Here is a 17,971-nt window from a genome sequence, read left to right as displayed (position 1 = left end):
CAGACTCCTAAACTACTAGTATGAAGAAGATAGAAAAAAAAAAACCCACCACAGGTAGGTATACAATTATGGACGAGCACTGCCGACACAGAGGTAGCTACAGCCGTGGACTACCGTACTGCGTCTGCTAGTATAGACAGGATGATAATGATATAAAAAATATATATATATATCACTACTGCAGGTATATATTATAATATAATGAATGACGGACCTGCTGGACACTGTCTGTCAGCAGAATGCGTTTATAGAATAAAAAAAAAAAACACCACACGAGTGTTTAACTTTTTCAGGCAGACAATATACTGGTGGCAGTGGCGGTTCTTGCCACGGGCAAGCAGGACTTTTGCCCGGGGCGCCGCCTTCCGGAGGGCGCTGGCGCCATCCGGAGGGCGCCGCACCGTGGCAAGATCCGCCACTGCTGCCCGCTGTGTCCCCCGTCCGCCTCCGCTGCCGTCCCCGGCGCCTCCTGTGAAGGGAACTAGACGCTATGCGTCTAGTTTCCCTTCGTGGAGAGTAACTGCTGAGCGGTGCGCGATGACGTCATCGCGCACCGCACAGCAAAGGTCCTCTCCACGAAGGGAACTAGACGCATAGCGTCTAGTTTCTCTTCGTGGAGAGGACCTTTTGCTGTGCGGTGCGCGATGACGTCATCGCGCACCGCTCAGCATTCAAGCGGCGCTTTCAATGTACAGGGGGCGTGACTCACCACGCCCCCTGTATTAGGCCACGCCCCTTTCCTGCCCGGGGCGCTCTGCGCCCTTGAACCGGCCCTGACTGGTGGTCACTGGTCAGTCACACTGGCAGCAAAAGTGTGCACTGTTATGTACTCCTGCTATAACTGCTCCCCAGTCTCCCCCACAATTAAGCTGTGTGAGCAGTGAGCACTCAGCACAGTCAGATATACATAGATGATATTATCATGCAGCACAGTGAGGCTGAGCACAGATATGGTATGTGACTGTGTATCGTTTTTTTTCAGGCAGAGAACGGATTTTAAATAATAAATAAAACTGGTGGTCACTAGTATAACTATCAGCAAAACTCTGCACTCTCTGAGTACTCCTAATGCTCCCCAAAATTACTAAAATTAAATTACTAGTAAATCAAGTGTCTCACTCTCTATCTAAACGGAGAGGACGCCAGCCACGTCCTCTCCCTATCAATCTCAATGCACGTGTGAAAATGGTGGCGACGCGCGGCTCCTTATATAGAATCCGAGTCTCGCGATAGAATACGAGCCTCGCGAGAATCCGACAGCGGGATGATGACGTTCGGGCTCGCTCGGGTTAGCCGAGCAAGGCGGGAAGATCCGAGTCTGCCTCGGACCCGTGTAAAAAGGCTGAAGTTGGGGGGGGTTCGGATTCCGAGGAACCGAACCCGCTCATCTCTAATAACTTTGGTGGTTTAAAGACGCACGCGCAGCTTTTCATAGAGTGAGATCAATTTATGTTCAATGATGTTGGGGTACTCTGCAGAACTGCATACATAGCTAGGCTGCGGCACCTTAGCCAGAGAAGGGGCGTGCGAGCCCCTAAACCTCAGCTACTGTATACTGCAGAAGCTGTAATACACCACAAACTGCGATAATAGCCCCGCCGCCATGTTCACCATCGCGACAGCTGCGTGTGACATCACGCAGCCGCCGTGATCACGCCCCCGACATGCCCCGTCCGGCCGACTCCGCACCCCCATTCGCACTTCACCGCCCTGCAACACCCCGTCTTCTCCCTGGAAATGGAGCGTTGTCCGCCCCGCCACGTGACCGCCTCTGACTGACAGGCAGAGGAGATCGCATTTTCTGCGGCCCCCCCCCGCAGAAAGAGCATGCACATGCACAGGACGGGTGCTGCGCATGCGCCCGCGAGGCAAACGTAGAAATTCCGGTTGGATCGCGATTTGCGATCCAACCTGAATTAGCCCCAGAACCTGGTTACAGGGAGCTGCACTGTTTATATATCCATTAGCGGCTCTTACCACTACTCCTGATCCTGGGGACCCCCCGCAACACCCCCCGCTCCCCGGCTGCTGCGGGTGCTGTGGGCTGTGTGAGTGCCCGCTGCAGCCGGCTCCAGTGACAAACACTAGAGGTCTTAATTGACCCCTAGTGTCTGTGCGGCGCTGCTATGGGAGAGACGTCATGATGTCTCTCCCATACTAGAGAGGAGCCGGCGGCCGGAGACGGAGGGCAGCGCAGCAGGAGCGGTAAGTGTTTTTTTTTTTTTTTATGTGTGTGTGTATGTATGTGTACTGGCACAGCTACAAGGGGCACAGCTAGGGGGCACAGCTACAGGTGTCACAACTACTGGGGTCACTGCAACAGCTACAGGGGGCACAACTGCTGGGGGCACTGGCACAGGTACGGGGGTCACAACTACTGGGGTCACTGGCACAGCTACAGGGGGCACAACTGCTGGGGGCACTGGCACAGCTACGGGGGTCACAACTACTGGGGTCACTGCAACAGCTACAGGGGGCACAACTGCTGGGGGCACTGGCACAGCTACAGGCGTCACAACTACTGGGGTCACTGCAACAGCTACAGGGGGCACAACTGCTGGGGGCACTGGCACAGCTACGGGGGTCACAACTACTGGGGTCACTGGCACAGCTACAGGGGGCACAACTGCTGGGGGCACTGGCACAGCTACAGGCGTCACAACTACTGGGGTCACTGCAACAGCTACAGGGGGCACAACTGCTGGGGGCACTGGCACAGCTACGGGGGTCACAACTACTGGGGTCACTGGCACAGCTACAGGGGGCACAACTGCTGGGGGCACTGGCACAGCTACGGGGGTCACAACTACTGGGGTCACTGGCACAGCTACAGGGGGCACAATTACTGGGGGCACTGGCACAGCTACAGGGGGCACAACTGCTGGGGGCACTGGCACAGCTACGGGGGTCACAACTACTGGGGTCACTGGCACAGCTACAGGGGGCACAACTGCTGAGGGCACAGCTACAAAGGGCACAGCTACTGGGGGCACAACTACTGGGGGCACAGCTACAGAGAGCACAACTACTGGGGGGTACAGCTACAGAGAGCACAACTACTGGGGGGTACAGGTACAAGGGGCACAGTTACAGGGGGCAAATCAACTGGGGGCACAGCTACAATTGGGCACATCTATTGGGGGCACAGCTACTGGGGCAAATCTACTGGGGGCACAGCTACAGGGGGCACAGCTGCTGGGGGCAAATCTACTGGGGGTACAGATACAGGGGGGCACAAGTACAAGGAGATAACTGTGCCCATGCCCCTTCCCTATGAAGAAGCCACGCCCCTATTTTTGTGCGCACATCAACTCTGTTTTACCTGGGGGGGGGGGGGGGGCGCCACAGGAAACTTTCACCCTGGGTGCCACGAGGTCTAGAACTGGCCCTGTATATATCACATTACTACTGCTGTATATAAAGATATAGAGACTGCATATGCTTTGCTGGACGTTTGTGTGGACGGTGGTAGTAGACTGTCCAAGTTACCGCAGACCCCGCTTCCCTAAGTTTTTTCTCACTTACCTGCTGCTCCGCTTCTGTCTTCTTTTATGTCTGTCCTCTTTTCTTCTCTTTTTGGGGCTGGCCAGTCACACTTTGCCTAGTTATCTGTCTCAGGAATAAGACGATACGACATCTCATTCCGAATCCCCACTGCATAATGTATAGACAGCTGGAGGAGAGCTGTAGTGGCAGCGCTCCAGCGCTGATGTGGGGCAGGTGGGCAGACAGCACCAACTTGGGCTGGAGCAGCGGCAGTTTTATCCCAAGTGTGTGCGTGGGGGGGGGGGGGGGGGGGGGAGGGAAGAGGAGGGGGATCGACGTGCCAAGCAGATATGGGTGGGGCCTTTGGATAAGGGGGCGGGGCATTACAATACAATCAAGTTTTTTTTATTTTGGGGGCGTGCCCAGCACTCTCCGAGCAGCTGGGCAGCCCCTTCTTCTCCTCCTCACACTGTGTAAATGCAGAGCGCACGTGCACGACATCTATCCAGTGGTTACCAGCTGTTTTGCAAAGCAGAGTAGCGGTGTTCACTGGTTCTGCCAACTGCCCCTCCACCCGCGGGACACTGCGACCCGTGGGAGGGACAGTGTCCAAATAGCGGGACTGTACCGCTGAAATCGGGACAGTTGGGAGGTACAGTATGGTGCAGTGATGTAGTGTGTGGAAGTAGCATACTGATGTAGTGTGGGGAGGTAGCATAGTGATATATTGCAGAGATATAGTATGTGGAATTAGGATACTGATGTAGTGTGGGGAAGCTTTGCACTGATATAGCGCTGGAATGTAGTGTGGGGAGGTAGCATAGTCATATAGTGAGCGGATGTAGTGCAGTGAGAGTGCTGGGATGTAGTGTGGAGAGGTAGCATAGTGATATAGTGAGCAATGTAGCATAGTGATGCAATGTGGGAAGGTACAGTAGTTCAGTGATATAGTGCTGGGATGTAGTGTGGGGAGTATGTTCACTGATATAGTTCAGGCAGGTAGTGCAGTGATATAGTGTGAGGATGTAGTGTAGTGATGCAGTGTGGGCAGGTTTCGCAGTAATATAGTGCTGGGATATACTGTGTGAAAGTAGTGCAGTGATATAGTGAGCAGATGTCGTGTAGTGATGCAGTGTGGGGAGGTTGCGCAGTAATATAGTGTTGTGATGTAGTGTGGGGAGGTAGTGCAGTGATATAGTGTAGTGTTGCAGTGTGGGTAGGTTTTGCAATAATATAGTGCTGTGATGTAGGGTGGGAAGGTAGTGCAGTGATATAGTGTGGGGGTGTAGTGTAGTGATGCAGTGTGGGGAGGTTGCGCAGTGATATCGTGCTGGGATATAGTGTGGGGATGTAGTGTAGTGATATAGTGTGGGGATGTAGTGTAGTGATGCAGTGTGGGGAGGTAGTGCAGTGATATACTGGTGTGGGGATGTGGTGTAGTGATGCAGTGTGGGGAGGTTGCACAGTGATATCGTGCTGGGATGTAGTGTAGTGATATAGTGTGGGGATGTAGTGTAGTGATGCAGTGTGGGGAGGTAGTGCAGTGATATACTGGTGTGGGGATGTGGTGTAGTGATGCAGTGTGGGGAGGTTGTGCAGTGATATAGTATGGGGATATAGGTGTCTATTCATGAAGCAGTGAAAACTATGGAGAAGTGAGCCAGTGGAGAAGTTGCCCATGGCAACCAATCAGCATTGAAGTAACATTGAGAATTTGCATACTATACAATTGTACGGAGCAGCTGATTCATTTGCCATGGGCAATTTCTCCACTGGCTCACTTCTCCACAGTTTTCACTGCTGGGATATAGTGTGGGGAAGTAGTGTAGTGATTCAGTGTGGGGAGGTTGTGCAGTGGGGTGGTCTTCAGTTTGCCGGCGGCCGGGCTACCAACAACCAGCATACCGGCGCCGGAATCACGACCGCCAGCATACCGACAGCTTTTCTCCCTCTTGGGGGTCCACGACCACCCCTGGAGGGAGAATAGATAGCGTGGCGCGTGTAGCGCTCCACCGTACCCGCAGCGTGGCGACCGCAAAGAGCCCGCAAGGGGCTCATTTGCGCTCGCCCAGCTGTCGGTATGCCGGCAGTCGGGATTCCGGCGCCAGTATGCTGGCCGCCGGGAGCCCGACAGCCGGCATAACATACTACACCCGTGCAGTGATATGTGCTAGGATATAGTATGGGGAAGTAGTGCATTGATAGAGTGAGCGGCTGTAGTGTTGTGATGCAGTGTTGGGAGGTACAGTAGTTCAGTGATATAGTGCTGGGATACAATGTGGGGAGGATGATCACTGATATAGTTCAGGGTGGTAGTGTGGGGAGGTTGCTCAGTGATATCATGCTGGGATGCAGTGTGGGGAGGTGGTGCAGTAATATAGTGTGGGGATGTAGCGCAGTGTGGGGAGGTAGCGCAGTGATATCATGCTGGGATGGAGTGTGGGGAGGTGGTGCAGTAATATAGTGTGGGGATGTAGTGTAGCGATGCAGTGTGGGGAGGTAGCGCAGTGATATCATGCTGGGATGCAGTGTGGGGAGGTAGTGCAGTAATATAGTGTGGGGATGTAGCGCAGTGTGGGGAGGTAGCGCAGTGATATCATGTTGGGATGCAGTGTGGGGAGGTAGTGCAGTAATATAGTGTGGGGATGTAGCGCAGTGTGGGGAGGTAGCGCAGTGATATGCTGGGATGCAGTGTGGGGAAGTGGTGCAGTAATATAGTGTGGGGATGTAGCACAGTGTGGGGAGGTAGCGCAGTGATATCATGCTGGGATGCAGTGTGGGGAGGTAGTGCAGTAATATAGTGTGGGCGGGGATGTAGCGCAGTGTGGGGAGGTAGCGCAGTGATATGCTGGGATGCAGTGTGGGGAAGTGGTGCAGTAATATAGTGTGGGGATGTAGTGTAGCGATGCAGTGTGGGGAGGTTGCACAGTGATATCATGCTGGGATGGAATGTGGGGAAGTAGCATAGCGATATATATATATATATATATAGGGTGTGAGTCAGAGATATACACTGCGGTGGCATTAGACACAAGCGATCATTGTAGGAGGGGGCCACAAACCAATATTTTGCTTAGGGTCCCATGAGGTGTAAATCCAGCTCTGGCCGTGCCTCCTATACTTCTTATATCTTCTTATATGAAATATGTCTTCCCTTGTAGCGGGGGGAGGGGGGGTAGCACCCTCTTTATGCCCCTCACATAGCTCACACACTGCAATAATTGGCACAACGCCCGCCATTTGTTGTTTCTTGAGTAATTTAATCTATTCTTATCTTGTGGGCACAAATGCGGCATTATATGCGCAGGAAATGAATTCAGGACTGTATGGAACGCGCGGCCACTCCATCTGCCCCTGTGCATCTCCCAGCATGTGTCAGATCATAGCTTGTACAGCTGACTGGCCGCACTATCCCAGCCTGGAAGGGGAAGAGTTAATAAATGCAGAGTGTGTGGAGTGCACAGGAGGGACTGCGCTTAGTTCCTGGTTAGGGTGAGGGCTTGTCCCATGTTTAGGCCACGTCAGCCCTCAGATACTGGGTGGAATTTGACCGTCAGAAAAGGGAAGAACAGGCCAGTAGTATATAAGCAAAGACTCAGTACAGGCTCAGTACAGTAAGGACAGTGCCTGGAGAGGATCCTATATAATCAGAGGACAGTACAGTATGGACAGTGCCTGGAGAGGAACCCTATATAATCAGAGGACAGTACAGTATGGACAGTGTCTGGAGAGGACCCTATATAATCAGAGGACAGTACAGTTTGGACCGTGCCCAGAGAGGACCCTATATAATCAGAGGACAGTGCAGTATGGAGAGTGCCCAGAGAGGACCCTATATAATCAGAGGACAGTACAGTATGGAGAGTGCCTGGAGAGGACCCTATATAATCAGAGGACAGTACAGTATGGACCGTGTCCAGAGAGGACCCTATATAATCAGAGGACAGTACAGTATGGAGAGTGCCTGGAGAGGACCCTATATAATCAGAGGACAGTACAGTATGGATCGTGTCCAGGGAGGACCCTATGTAATCAGGTGACAGTACAGTATGGACAGTGCCTGGAGAGGAACCCTATATAATCAGAGGACAGTACAGTATGGACAGTGCCTGGAGAGGAACCTATATAATCAGAGGACAGTACAGTATGGAAAGTGCCTGGAGCGGACCCTACACAATCAGAGGACAGTGCAGTATGGACAGTGCCTGGAGAGGAACCTATATAATCAGAGGACAGTACAGTATGTACAGTGCCTGGTGAAGAACCTTATATAATCAGGTGACAGTACAGTATGGACCATGCCCAGAGAGGACCCTATATAATCAGAGGACAGTACAGTATGGACAGTGCCCAGAGAGGACCCTATATAATCAGAGGACAGTACAGTATGGGCAGTGCCTGGAGATGACTCTATATAATCAGAGGACAGTACAGTATGGAGAGTGCCTGGAGAGGACCCTATATAATCAGAGGATAGTGCAGTATGGAGAGTGCCCAGAGAGGACCCTATATAATCAGAGGACAATACAGTATGGACAGTGCCCAGAGAGGACCCTATATAATCAGACAACAGTACAGTATGGACAGTGCCTGGAGATGACTCTATATAATCAGAGGACAGTACAGTATGGAGAGTGCCCAGAGAGGATCCTATATAATCAGAGGACAGTACAGTATGGACAGTGCCTGGAGATGACTCTATATAATCAGAGAACAGTGCAGTATGGAGAGTGCCCAGAGAGGACCCTATATAATCAGAGGACAGTGCAGTATGGAGAGTGCCCAGAGAGGACCCTGTATAATCAGAGGACAGTACAGTATGGAGAGTGCCCAGAGAGGACCCCTCTGTAAGTGGGTGCAGGGTGGGGACTCCTTGTTCTGGTTATTTCCTGAGCAGATCTCACACAGTGACCCCGGTGAGTGACTGACACACAGTAATGCAGAATACTGCTCCTACAATAACACATATATACACATCAAAACTCATGCACACATATACTATACAGACACATACACATATAGTCAAACACCTTCAGTTACACTGTATATACAAATACATATGAGACGCACATGTCTGCAAACACACACACACACACACACACACACACACACAAGAAATAACACACGGGTTAAATAGTTTATTTCCATGTTAGTAACAATCACAGAACACATTCAGCAGGAACTGTAACACATTAGGGAATCCATGCACAGTCAGGGCCCAGACACATCATACACCCAGGACACATGCCTGGAAGATAGACTTTATATACAGTAAAGCTATAAATTATGAGTGTATGTAGTGACAGTGATTCACAGCAGCTGAACACTAAATAAATGTATTACATCTGCAGAGTAGACAGAGCAGTTCAATTCCCAGACACTATGGGCGGCATCCAGAAATGTACCACGGCTATTTGGCTCGCACGAGGCCATCCTATTAGCCCCCATGCTGCCACTTGTCGGTGATATTGTTTTGCCTGTCTCAGGCCCCTCCTGTAAGCAAAACCAAGTCCCAGATAAGTGGCATTTTTTCTGCGATCGTGGCCATAGAAACACATGGGCCCTCATTCCGAGTTGTTCGCTCGCAAGCTGCTTTTAGCAGCATTGCACACGCTAAGCCGCCACCTACTGGGAGTGAATCTTAGCTTTGCAGATTTGCGAACGAAAGATTAGCAGAATTGCGAATAGAAATTTCTTTGCAGTTTCTGAGTAGCTCGAGACTTACTCCTACACTGCGATCAGTTCTGTCCTTTTCGTTCCTGGTTTGACGTCACAAACACACCCAGCGTTCGCCCAGACACTCCCCCGTTTCTCCAGACACTCCCGCGTATTTTCCAGAAACGGCAGCGTTTTTTTGCACACACCCATAAAACGGCCAGTTTCCGCCCAGAAACACCCACTTCCTGTCAATCACACTCCGATCACCAGAACGATGAAAAAACTTAGTTAAGCCGTGAGTAAAATACCTAACTGCATAGCAAATTTATTTGGCGCAGTCGCAGTGCGAACATTGCGCATGCGCAGTTTGCGATAAATCGCACCGATGCGAAAAAAAATAACGAGCGAACAACTCGGAATGAGGGCCTTGGTTCGGTGGCTTTCGCGGATCCTATGCGTTTCCACGCTATAATGGGTAATTTTTCTCGCAAAAAAAGGGGCTATTATAATTAGATTTTTTTTTTTTAATTACTGAGAAAAATTATCACGGCTAACAGGAAACCCCCCTATGTATAAGACTCCCAACCCCCTCCCCATATATACTGCATTCCCCTCCCCATATATACTGCATCAGTATCCTACAGACAGATATATGGGGGGGGGGGGGGGGGGGCGTATAGACACTTCTGATCACCTCTGTACATGTGCTTATGTTCCGTCTCATTATGTGATATGGAAATAAAACTCTGCCACATAAATCTGCCTTGTGATGTTGCTTACAAGAGAGTATAGGAGAATGAATGTTTGGGGGCATGTGTGGGTTGGTGTATAGGGTGGTATGGTGGAGCGGTGCAGGCTAACACCATGTGACAGATCGGTGGGATACAGGGGTCTTTGCAGTATAATCCAGCCTCCAGATGTCACCTCACTATTGCTCACTGAATACCCGCTCTTGTCCTGAGGTCCTGGGCGACACGGCCGCACCTGCTGTGGCGTCTTTTTCACTAATAATCTTCACCTTATTTGCATAAAGAAAACATCCAGAAGTGAAAGAACTATATATATACAGTATATGTCATTCATGTCAGTCCCTGCCCATGGGAGCTTACAGCCTAAATTCCCTGACATATCGCTGTCAGGAGCCAAGCAGCCGGCCAGTCCGCAGCCGGAGGAAAACCACGCAATGGGCCATGACCGGGAACTGAACTCATGACCTCGGTGCTGGGAGGCAGCAATGCTAACTACTGAGCATAGCGTGTTGCCCTTTGCTGGACAAACATTCTTAGATCTGGTGGGTAACAACTTCACCGGAGACCTTAGATTCAGCGGCGTATCTATAATGGGTTGCAGTGTGTGCAGTACGACCCTGATTAGATTACTAATACCTGTAAATAAAAATATTACATTGACAATAAATATCACTTAGCAATAAATATTATACTGTAACTATATTATATTATAATACTATACTGACCTGATGCAGCGGTCACCAGGCCCAAGAGCAGGGCAGGGAGGCTGGGGGACATGGTGGCACGGCTCAGTGCTCAGTGTAAGCTGGCTGAGAGCTTGTAGATCTGAGTATAACTCCTGCCTGATCTGCAGTATTCATTGTATATACAGTACGTAGCTAGTACAGGAAATGGGCGGTTATGGAGCTGGGTGATCATGTGACACTGTCTCCTGACAGCTACATTGTAGGTACTTTCCAGTTTCCATGTCTTAAGAAATACTTTTTCCTCCAGTGTCTGTACTACGCTCCTCCCCTGCTTCTTCCTAGTAGTGTCCACCAATATCCATCGGCAGCACATTTTTATTAGGGGGTGCACGACTGGAGGGGCGTGTCTATTGGGCGTGACTAAAAACACCTATTGGGCATGTCTAGCACCGTATATTGGCACTCACTGCAAACTAAACAATATAGGCTTGGCCAAATACAGTAAGTTATAAAAAAGTATGAGATCTAAAAATAAATTATATCTGTGGGTCATACTTACCTACTTTGCTGCCTCCTCCTCTGGGAGGAGGCAGCGTTGTAGGTGCATAGGAGCGTGGCCGGTAGAAGGACGGGCGGTTCGGTGGGCGTGGCCGGCAGCAGGATGGGCGATTCGGGGGCGTGGCCAGCAGCAGGATGGGCGGTCCGGGGGTGTTGCATCAGGGTCGCGTCATCGTGACTCCACCCCCCGCTGTGCTGTGCCGAGAAACGAGGCGCTGCATAGCGGGGGGCGGAGCTACGATGACGCGATTCAGCGCGAATCGCGTCATCGGACCCCCTCGGGCTGCCCACTTGTTCTCTGCTGCGGGCGGCCGAGGGGGAAAGCGGGAGGCTTGCCCACCTTTCCGGGGGGCCGGGAGGGTCACCCGATTTTCGGGAGCCTCCCGGCCATTCCGGGAGGGTAGGCAAGTATGCTGTGGGTGCACTCCTGAAAAAAAATAAAAATAACAACGGTTACCTATAAATACTAGCTGAGGCAAGCATTTAGTAGTAGTAGAATATAGGGGCACTCAGGAAACTACTGAATGCTTGGCTCAGCTAGTAAACATATGTAAAAAGAAAAAAGTAAAGAAGGGTAACCCTTCTTTTCTTTCTATTCATTTTTTTTCCCCTCAAGGGTGCACACTGCACCCACGGATCTCATTTTCTTTGAGTTGGGTAACTAAATATCTATACTACAGTTATGGTTGCCACCTCATGCATCATTGATTCCTGGAGATCCCCCCCCCCCCCCCCCCCCCCTGCGGCACCAAGCACTGTTCATGTAAATAAAATGATGTACCATTTTTATAAAATATTTGATCTACTAACTATCTAAGTGAAACAGTGGATCTATATAAATGGGGATATAATAGTCGCCACTTGGATACATTACAGGCATTTGGTGCATTATAACCATACTTACCTACATTTTGGCTGCTCTCTGCGGGAGAGAGCAGCCAGGTCAGCTCAGAGGGCGGGTAGGGGAGGCTGTGACGTCATGGAGGGGGTGGGTCGGAGGCGGGACGGGGCGGAGAAAGGGCGGAGCGGGGGCGGTCATGACGATGCCTCTTTTAAGCCACGCCCCCATTCTGTAATGCCGCGATCACCGGCATTACACTGCAGGGGGCGTGGCTATGATGACGCGATTCAGCAAGAATCGCGTCATCAACTGCCCGGACCGCCCACTTTACACATTAAGTGGGCGGACGGGCAGGGGGGACCCCACGAATTGGGAGACTTGCCTGCTCTTCTGGGGGGCCGGGAGGGTCACCCGATTTTCGGGAGCCTCCCGGCCATTCCGGGAGAGTAGGCAAGTATGATTATAACTAGATTGTGTGAAAGAGGGAAGAACCATGGAAGTGTAAGTGTTGCACACACAACCTAATCAATATCAAGCTTCAACAGGTTAAACAAACAAATGCACTACTAAAAGGTGTCTGTTATCGATTAAAAAATATACATATATCTATATATAACCTGAGCCTCTATCAGTGGCGTAACTAGAAATTTTTCTCCCCCAAGCCAAAAAATTCTTCGGCGCCCCCCCCCCCCTCCCCCCATACCCCCATAATTGGCACTAGTAAAGGGAGAAATATGCGCGCGCCGCCAAAAAGGGGTGTGGCTTCGTTGGAATGGGCGTGGCTTCGCGTAAAGGAGCGTGGCATTGCAGGAAAAGACTTCCTTATACCCCAGTTTTGCAACCTGCAGGCCCAGAAGTTAGCCACCACAGGAAAGAAAAATAGTCCTGATTCATGCCCCTTACATTATTTGTCATTTTTCCTCCTTATAGTAATGCCCAGTATACATTATGCCACATACTGCAATGGCCTTAGCCATTATGCCACACACAACAATGCACATGACACAATATGCACACACTGTAATGCCCCCGACACATTATGCCACACACCGTAATGCCCCCAACACATTATGACAGGAATCGCAATGCCCGTTATACATTATTCTACACACCATATCTGTGACACAGTATGGCACATACCGCAATGCCCGTTATACATTATGCCACACCGCAATGACCCAGAGACATTATACCACATACCACAATGCCCGTGATATAGTATACAACACACCGTAATGCCTGACACATTATGACACACACCGCAATGTCCGTGATACATTATGACACACACCGTAATGCCCATTACACATTAAGTTCTACAGTAAGGCTTCTAATTACTTTTAAATTACCTGCTCGTTGCCAGGGGTTTCATGCTCTTTGTTCCATGCACGGTGCCAGGGATTTTCATGCTCAGGGTGTCATGCTCGTTGCCAGGGGTTTCATGCACTGGGTGTCATGCTCGTTGCCAGGGGTTTCATGCACTGGGTGTCATGCTCGTTGCCAGGGGTTTCATGCACTGGGTGTCATGCTCGTTGCTAGGGGGTAGTGCTTGTTGCTAGGGCTGTGCTCCCAGTGCCACATATGCCCCCAGTGCCAGATATTCCCCCACAGTGCCAGGTATATGCCCCCAGTGCCAGATATTCCCCCACAGTGCCACATATGCCCCCTCAGTGCCTGCTCCCCCCAGTGCCAGATATTCCCCCACAGTGCCAGGTATATACCCCCAGTGCCAGATATTCCCCCACAGTGCCAGGTATATGCCCCCAGTGCCAGATAGTCCCCCACAGTACCAGGTATATGCCCCCAGTGCCAGATAGTCCCCCACAGTGCCAGGTATATGCCCCCAGTGCCAGATATTCCCCCACAGTGCCAGGTATATGCCCCCAGTGGTAGATAGTCCCCCACAGTGCCAGGTATATGCCCCCAGTGCCAGATAGTCCCCCACAGTGCCAGGTATATGCCCCCAGTGCCAGATATTCCCCCACAGTGCCAGGTATATGCCCCCAGTGCCAGATAGTCCCCCACAGTGCCAGGTATATGCCCCCAGTGCCAGATAGTCCCCCACAGTGCCTGCTCCCCTCCCCCTCCTTTGTGTTGGAGGGACACGGAGCGCACAGCGCGCGCCCCCCTGTATCCCTCCTGGCTTTCCGGCTGTCTAATAAAGGAAGTGCCGGTTCGTGAGCCAATCAGAGCTCACGAATGGCACTTCCTGTATTAGACAGCCGGAGAGCCAGGGAGGGACACAGGGGGCGCGCGCTGTGCGCTCCGTGTCCCTCCTTACAGCGGCGGAGGGAAGGAGACCTGCAGATTGACATGCGGACGCTCGTCCGCATGTCAATCTGTTCTAAGTCAGTGGTGCCCCCGCAGCCCCTCGACCCCAAGCCACCGCGAGGGCTGCGGGGGCAGTAGTTACGCCACTGGCCTCTATTTGTGTCATGCATGCTCATTATATTCTAAATATATGTGTGACATGCTTGTCAGCTCTCGTTGCTCTTCTCACATGAGCCAGGCCGGCGTTACTTCACCACCGCAGCCTGGGGAAACGCTGAGGAAGAGCTGCCTATGGCAGCTTCACAGCAGCTTCAGCTCAGTCTGCGGTCCGCAGGCGCAGCGCGGGGAAACGCTGAGGAAGAGCTTCCTGTGGCAGCGTCACAGCAGCTTCAGCTCAGTCTGCGGTCCGCAGGCGCAGCGCGGGGAAACGCTGAGGGAGAGCTGCCTATGGCAGCGTCACAGCAGCTTCAGCTCAGTCTGGTCTCAACACAGTCTCACGATATTTGATGTCATCATCTCGCGAGACAGTCACTGAGTTCCTCGGCTGCCAAGGAGCACTGATGGTGCTCCAAGGGTCCCCTTATTCCTGGAGAATCCAGGTGACGGGAAAAGCCTCCTGGAGAGTTGCCACCAAATCCTGGAGAATCCAGGAAATCAGGGAGAAGTGGCAACCCTAACTACAGTACATACATGATTTTATTCCCCATGTCTGGCCTGGCCCCCTCTCTTTCGACTGCAGCAGGAGCAGCTGCAGGCTCAGTGAGCTGTCTCAGTGACACTCTAACAGAGAGAGTCTGTCTCACCCCACCTGTTGAGTGCTGAACTGTCTCAGGGTCGCTCAGCTCGCTGTGTCTTCCCCTCCAGCGGCGGCTCCATGTCCTCCTTAGAGGAATGCTGCCGGGGCTGGCCCGGGGGCACTGGCGTGGCTGGCGGCAGCAGTGTCAGGACACACCTGCCGGGAGTACAGCGCGGGTGAGAGAGGAGGGAGGGAGGGGGCACGTCACATCGCAAGGCGGAGCTTAACATCAGTCTCCCCTGTGCGGCCGCTGGAATTACATTAAAGTATAATCAGTGACAACGGGCAGAGGGAAGGGCACAATGACACAATGAGCAGCACTGGCAGTGCAGCAGGAGGAGCTCAGCGGCGTTTAGCGCCGATCATCGCAGTCATGGCGTGCGTGGGGTGCCGGACATTAGGGGGTGCCTGTGCGCACTTGGCAACCCCCATGCGCACGCCTATGCCAATATCCCTTCTAGATTATAAGCTCTTGTGGGCAGAGTTCTGCACTCTATGTAATTATGGGGCTAATTCAGACTGGATCGCTGCAGTGACGACGTTTCCTCTCACTGCGCTGGTTCAGCGCTCAGCGTTCATATTCATATTTAGAATGTCTCGAAGAATAAACCACTCAACAACAATTAGTCTAGGTATATGAGACAAATATATTTTAGCGGTGGTGCTCGCTCCCACAGAGTATTGTAAATTACATGGAAGGAAAAGGAAAGTCCTCAAAGAGTCCTCGAGCGCGCTTCTTTGAGGGCTTGTCTTTTTCTTCCATTGATTGCTGCAGCGGTAGCGATCGCAGTCTGAATCCCTATGTGGGGTGCGCACACACATCACATGCAGCCGCTGCGACCCGGAATGCGGTGGGTAGCGGCCTGCCAGTGCGCAGGAGCTGCGCTGGCAGGGAGCTACTCACCAGGTGCGATGCTTTTGTTCCTGTGCGGCGGGGCCTGACATACGGGGTGCACTAGCCGTGTGCTGGGCGTCCCCCCGCATGTCAGAGTAAATGATCGTAATCACCCCCTATGTCAGTGACACTGTAATAATATATTTATGTGTCATTTTATTATCCCTACTTTTGGCATTTTGTGCTCTCTGTTGTGCGGTGCCGCAGGACCCCTGTGCCGTGTAATACATACAGGAAAATAATAATAACAATATCTTCCTGTCAGTCATTCTGCATTAGGACAGTAGATAATTAGCAGAGATAGGACTAATTATCAGAACAATAGAAACAGTGGCGGAACTAGCGAGCGGTGGGCCCAGGTGCGACAAAATGCTTTGGGCCCCCCATCCCATTCAAGCCCACCCCCTCACTCCTGGAGAGGACCTGGTGAGGGAGACCTGCTCAGGGCCATAGAATTGGATACCTAGCAACAGTGCCGTAACTAGACATTTTAGCACTGTGTGCAAGAGACGGCATCGGAGCCCCACCCCTGCATGCAAAACAATACATAGGGGCATGGCTTCATGGGGAAGGGGTGTGGCCACAAAATAATACCAATTCATAAAACGGTGCACAGTAGTCTCCATTATTCAAATTACGCCGCACAGTAGCACCACTACACCAGGTAGAGACCCTTTTACACCTTACGGCAGACAGATTCCTCTTTTTACACATAACGGCAGACAGCGTACCCCTTTTTACACATAGCGGCAGACAGCGTCCCCCTTTTTACACATAGCGACAGACAGCGCGCACTTTTTACACATAGCGGCAGACAGCGTACACTTGTTACACATAACGGCAGACAGCGTGCCCTTGTTAAACATAGCGGCAGACAGCGTACACTTTTTACACATAACGGCAGACAGCGTGCCCTTTTTACACATAACGCCAGACAGCGTCCCCTTTTTACACATTACGGCAGGCAGATTCCCCCTTATTACACATTGCGGCAGACAGCGTCCCCTTTTTACACATAACGGCAGACAGCGTGCCCTTGTTACACATAGCGGCAGACAGCGTACACTTTTTACACATAACGGTAGACAGCGTGCCCTTGTTAAACATAGCGGCAGACAGCGTACACTTTTTACACATAACGGCAGACAGTGTGCTCTTTTTACACATACCGGCAGACAGCGTGCCCTTTTTACACATAACGGCAGACAACGCCCCCCTTTTTACACATAACGGCAGACAGCTACCCCTTTTTACACATTACGGCAGACAGATTCCCCCTTTTTACACATTACGGCAGACAGCGTCCCTCTTGTTACACATTACGGCAGACAGCGTGCCCTTGTTACACATAGCGGAAGACAGCGTACACTTTTTACACATAACGGCAGACAGCGTGCCCTTTTTACACATAACGGCAGACAGCGTGCCCTTTTTATACATAACGGCAGACAGCGTCCCCCTTTTTACACATAACGGTAGACAGCTTCCCCTTTTTACACATTACGGCAGACAGATTCCCCCTTTTTACACATTACGGCAGACAGCGTCCCCCTTGTTACACATTACGGCAGACAGCGTGCCCTTGTTACACATAGCGGAAGACAGCGTACACTTTTTACACATAACGGCAGACAGCGTGCCCTTGTTAAACATAACGGCAGACAGCGTACACTGTTTACACATAACGGCAGACAGCGTGCCCTTTTTACACATAACGGCAGACAGCGTCCCCTTTTTACACATTATGGCAGACAGTGTGCCCTTGTTACACATCACGGCAGGCAGATTCCCCCTTTTTAAACATTGCGTCAGGCAGATTCCCCCTTTTACACATTGCGTCAGGCAGATTCCCCCTTTTTATACATTACGTCAGGCAGATTCCCCCTTTTTACACATTGCGGCAGGCAGATTCCCCCTTTTTACACATTGCGGCAAGCAGATTCCCCCTTTTTACACATTGCGGAAAGCAGATTCCCCCTTTTTACCCATTGCGGCAGGCAGATTCCCCCTTTTTACACATTGCGGCAAGCA

The 17,971-nt window shown here is 51.5% G+C and overlaps 1 long non-coding RNA gene across 1 annotated transcript; it reads right to left on the bottom strand.

The window, feature by feature from the left end:
* Positions 1-9,801: 9,801 nt before the first annotated feature.
* Positions 9,802-10,703, bottom strand: LOC134930770 (uncharacterized). The gene is made up of 2 exons (XR_010178695.1): positions 10,619-10,703; positions 9,802-10,529 (listed from the first exon to the last, which is right to left on the bottom strand). It is a non-coding gene; the product is annotated as an uncharacterized LOC134930770 (long non-coding RNA).
* Positions 10,704-17,971: the final 7,268 nt, after the last annotated feature.

The sequence above is a fragment of the Pseudophryne corroboree genome, chromosome 1, assembly GCF_028390025.1.
Source record: "Pseudophryne corroboree isolate aPseCor3 chromosome 1, aPseCor3.hap2, whole genome shotgun sequence".
Classification (NCBI taxonomy): Eukaryota; Metazoa; Chordata; class Amphibia; order Anura; family Myobatrachidae; genus Pseudophryne; species Pseudophryne corroboree.
This window is presented reverse-complemented; position numbering and strand designations above follow the sequence as displayed.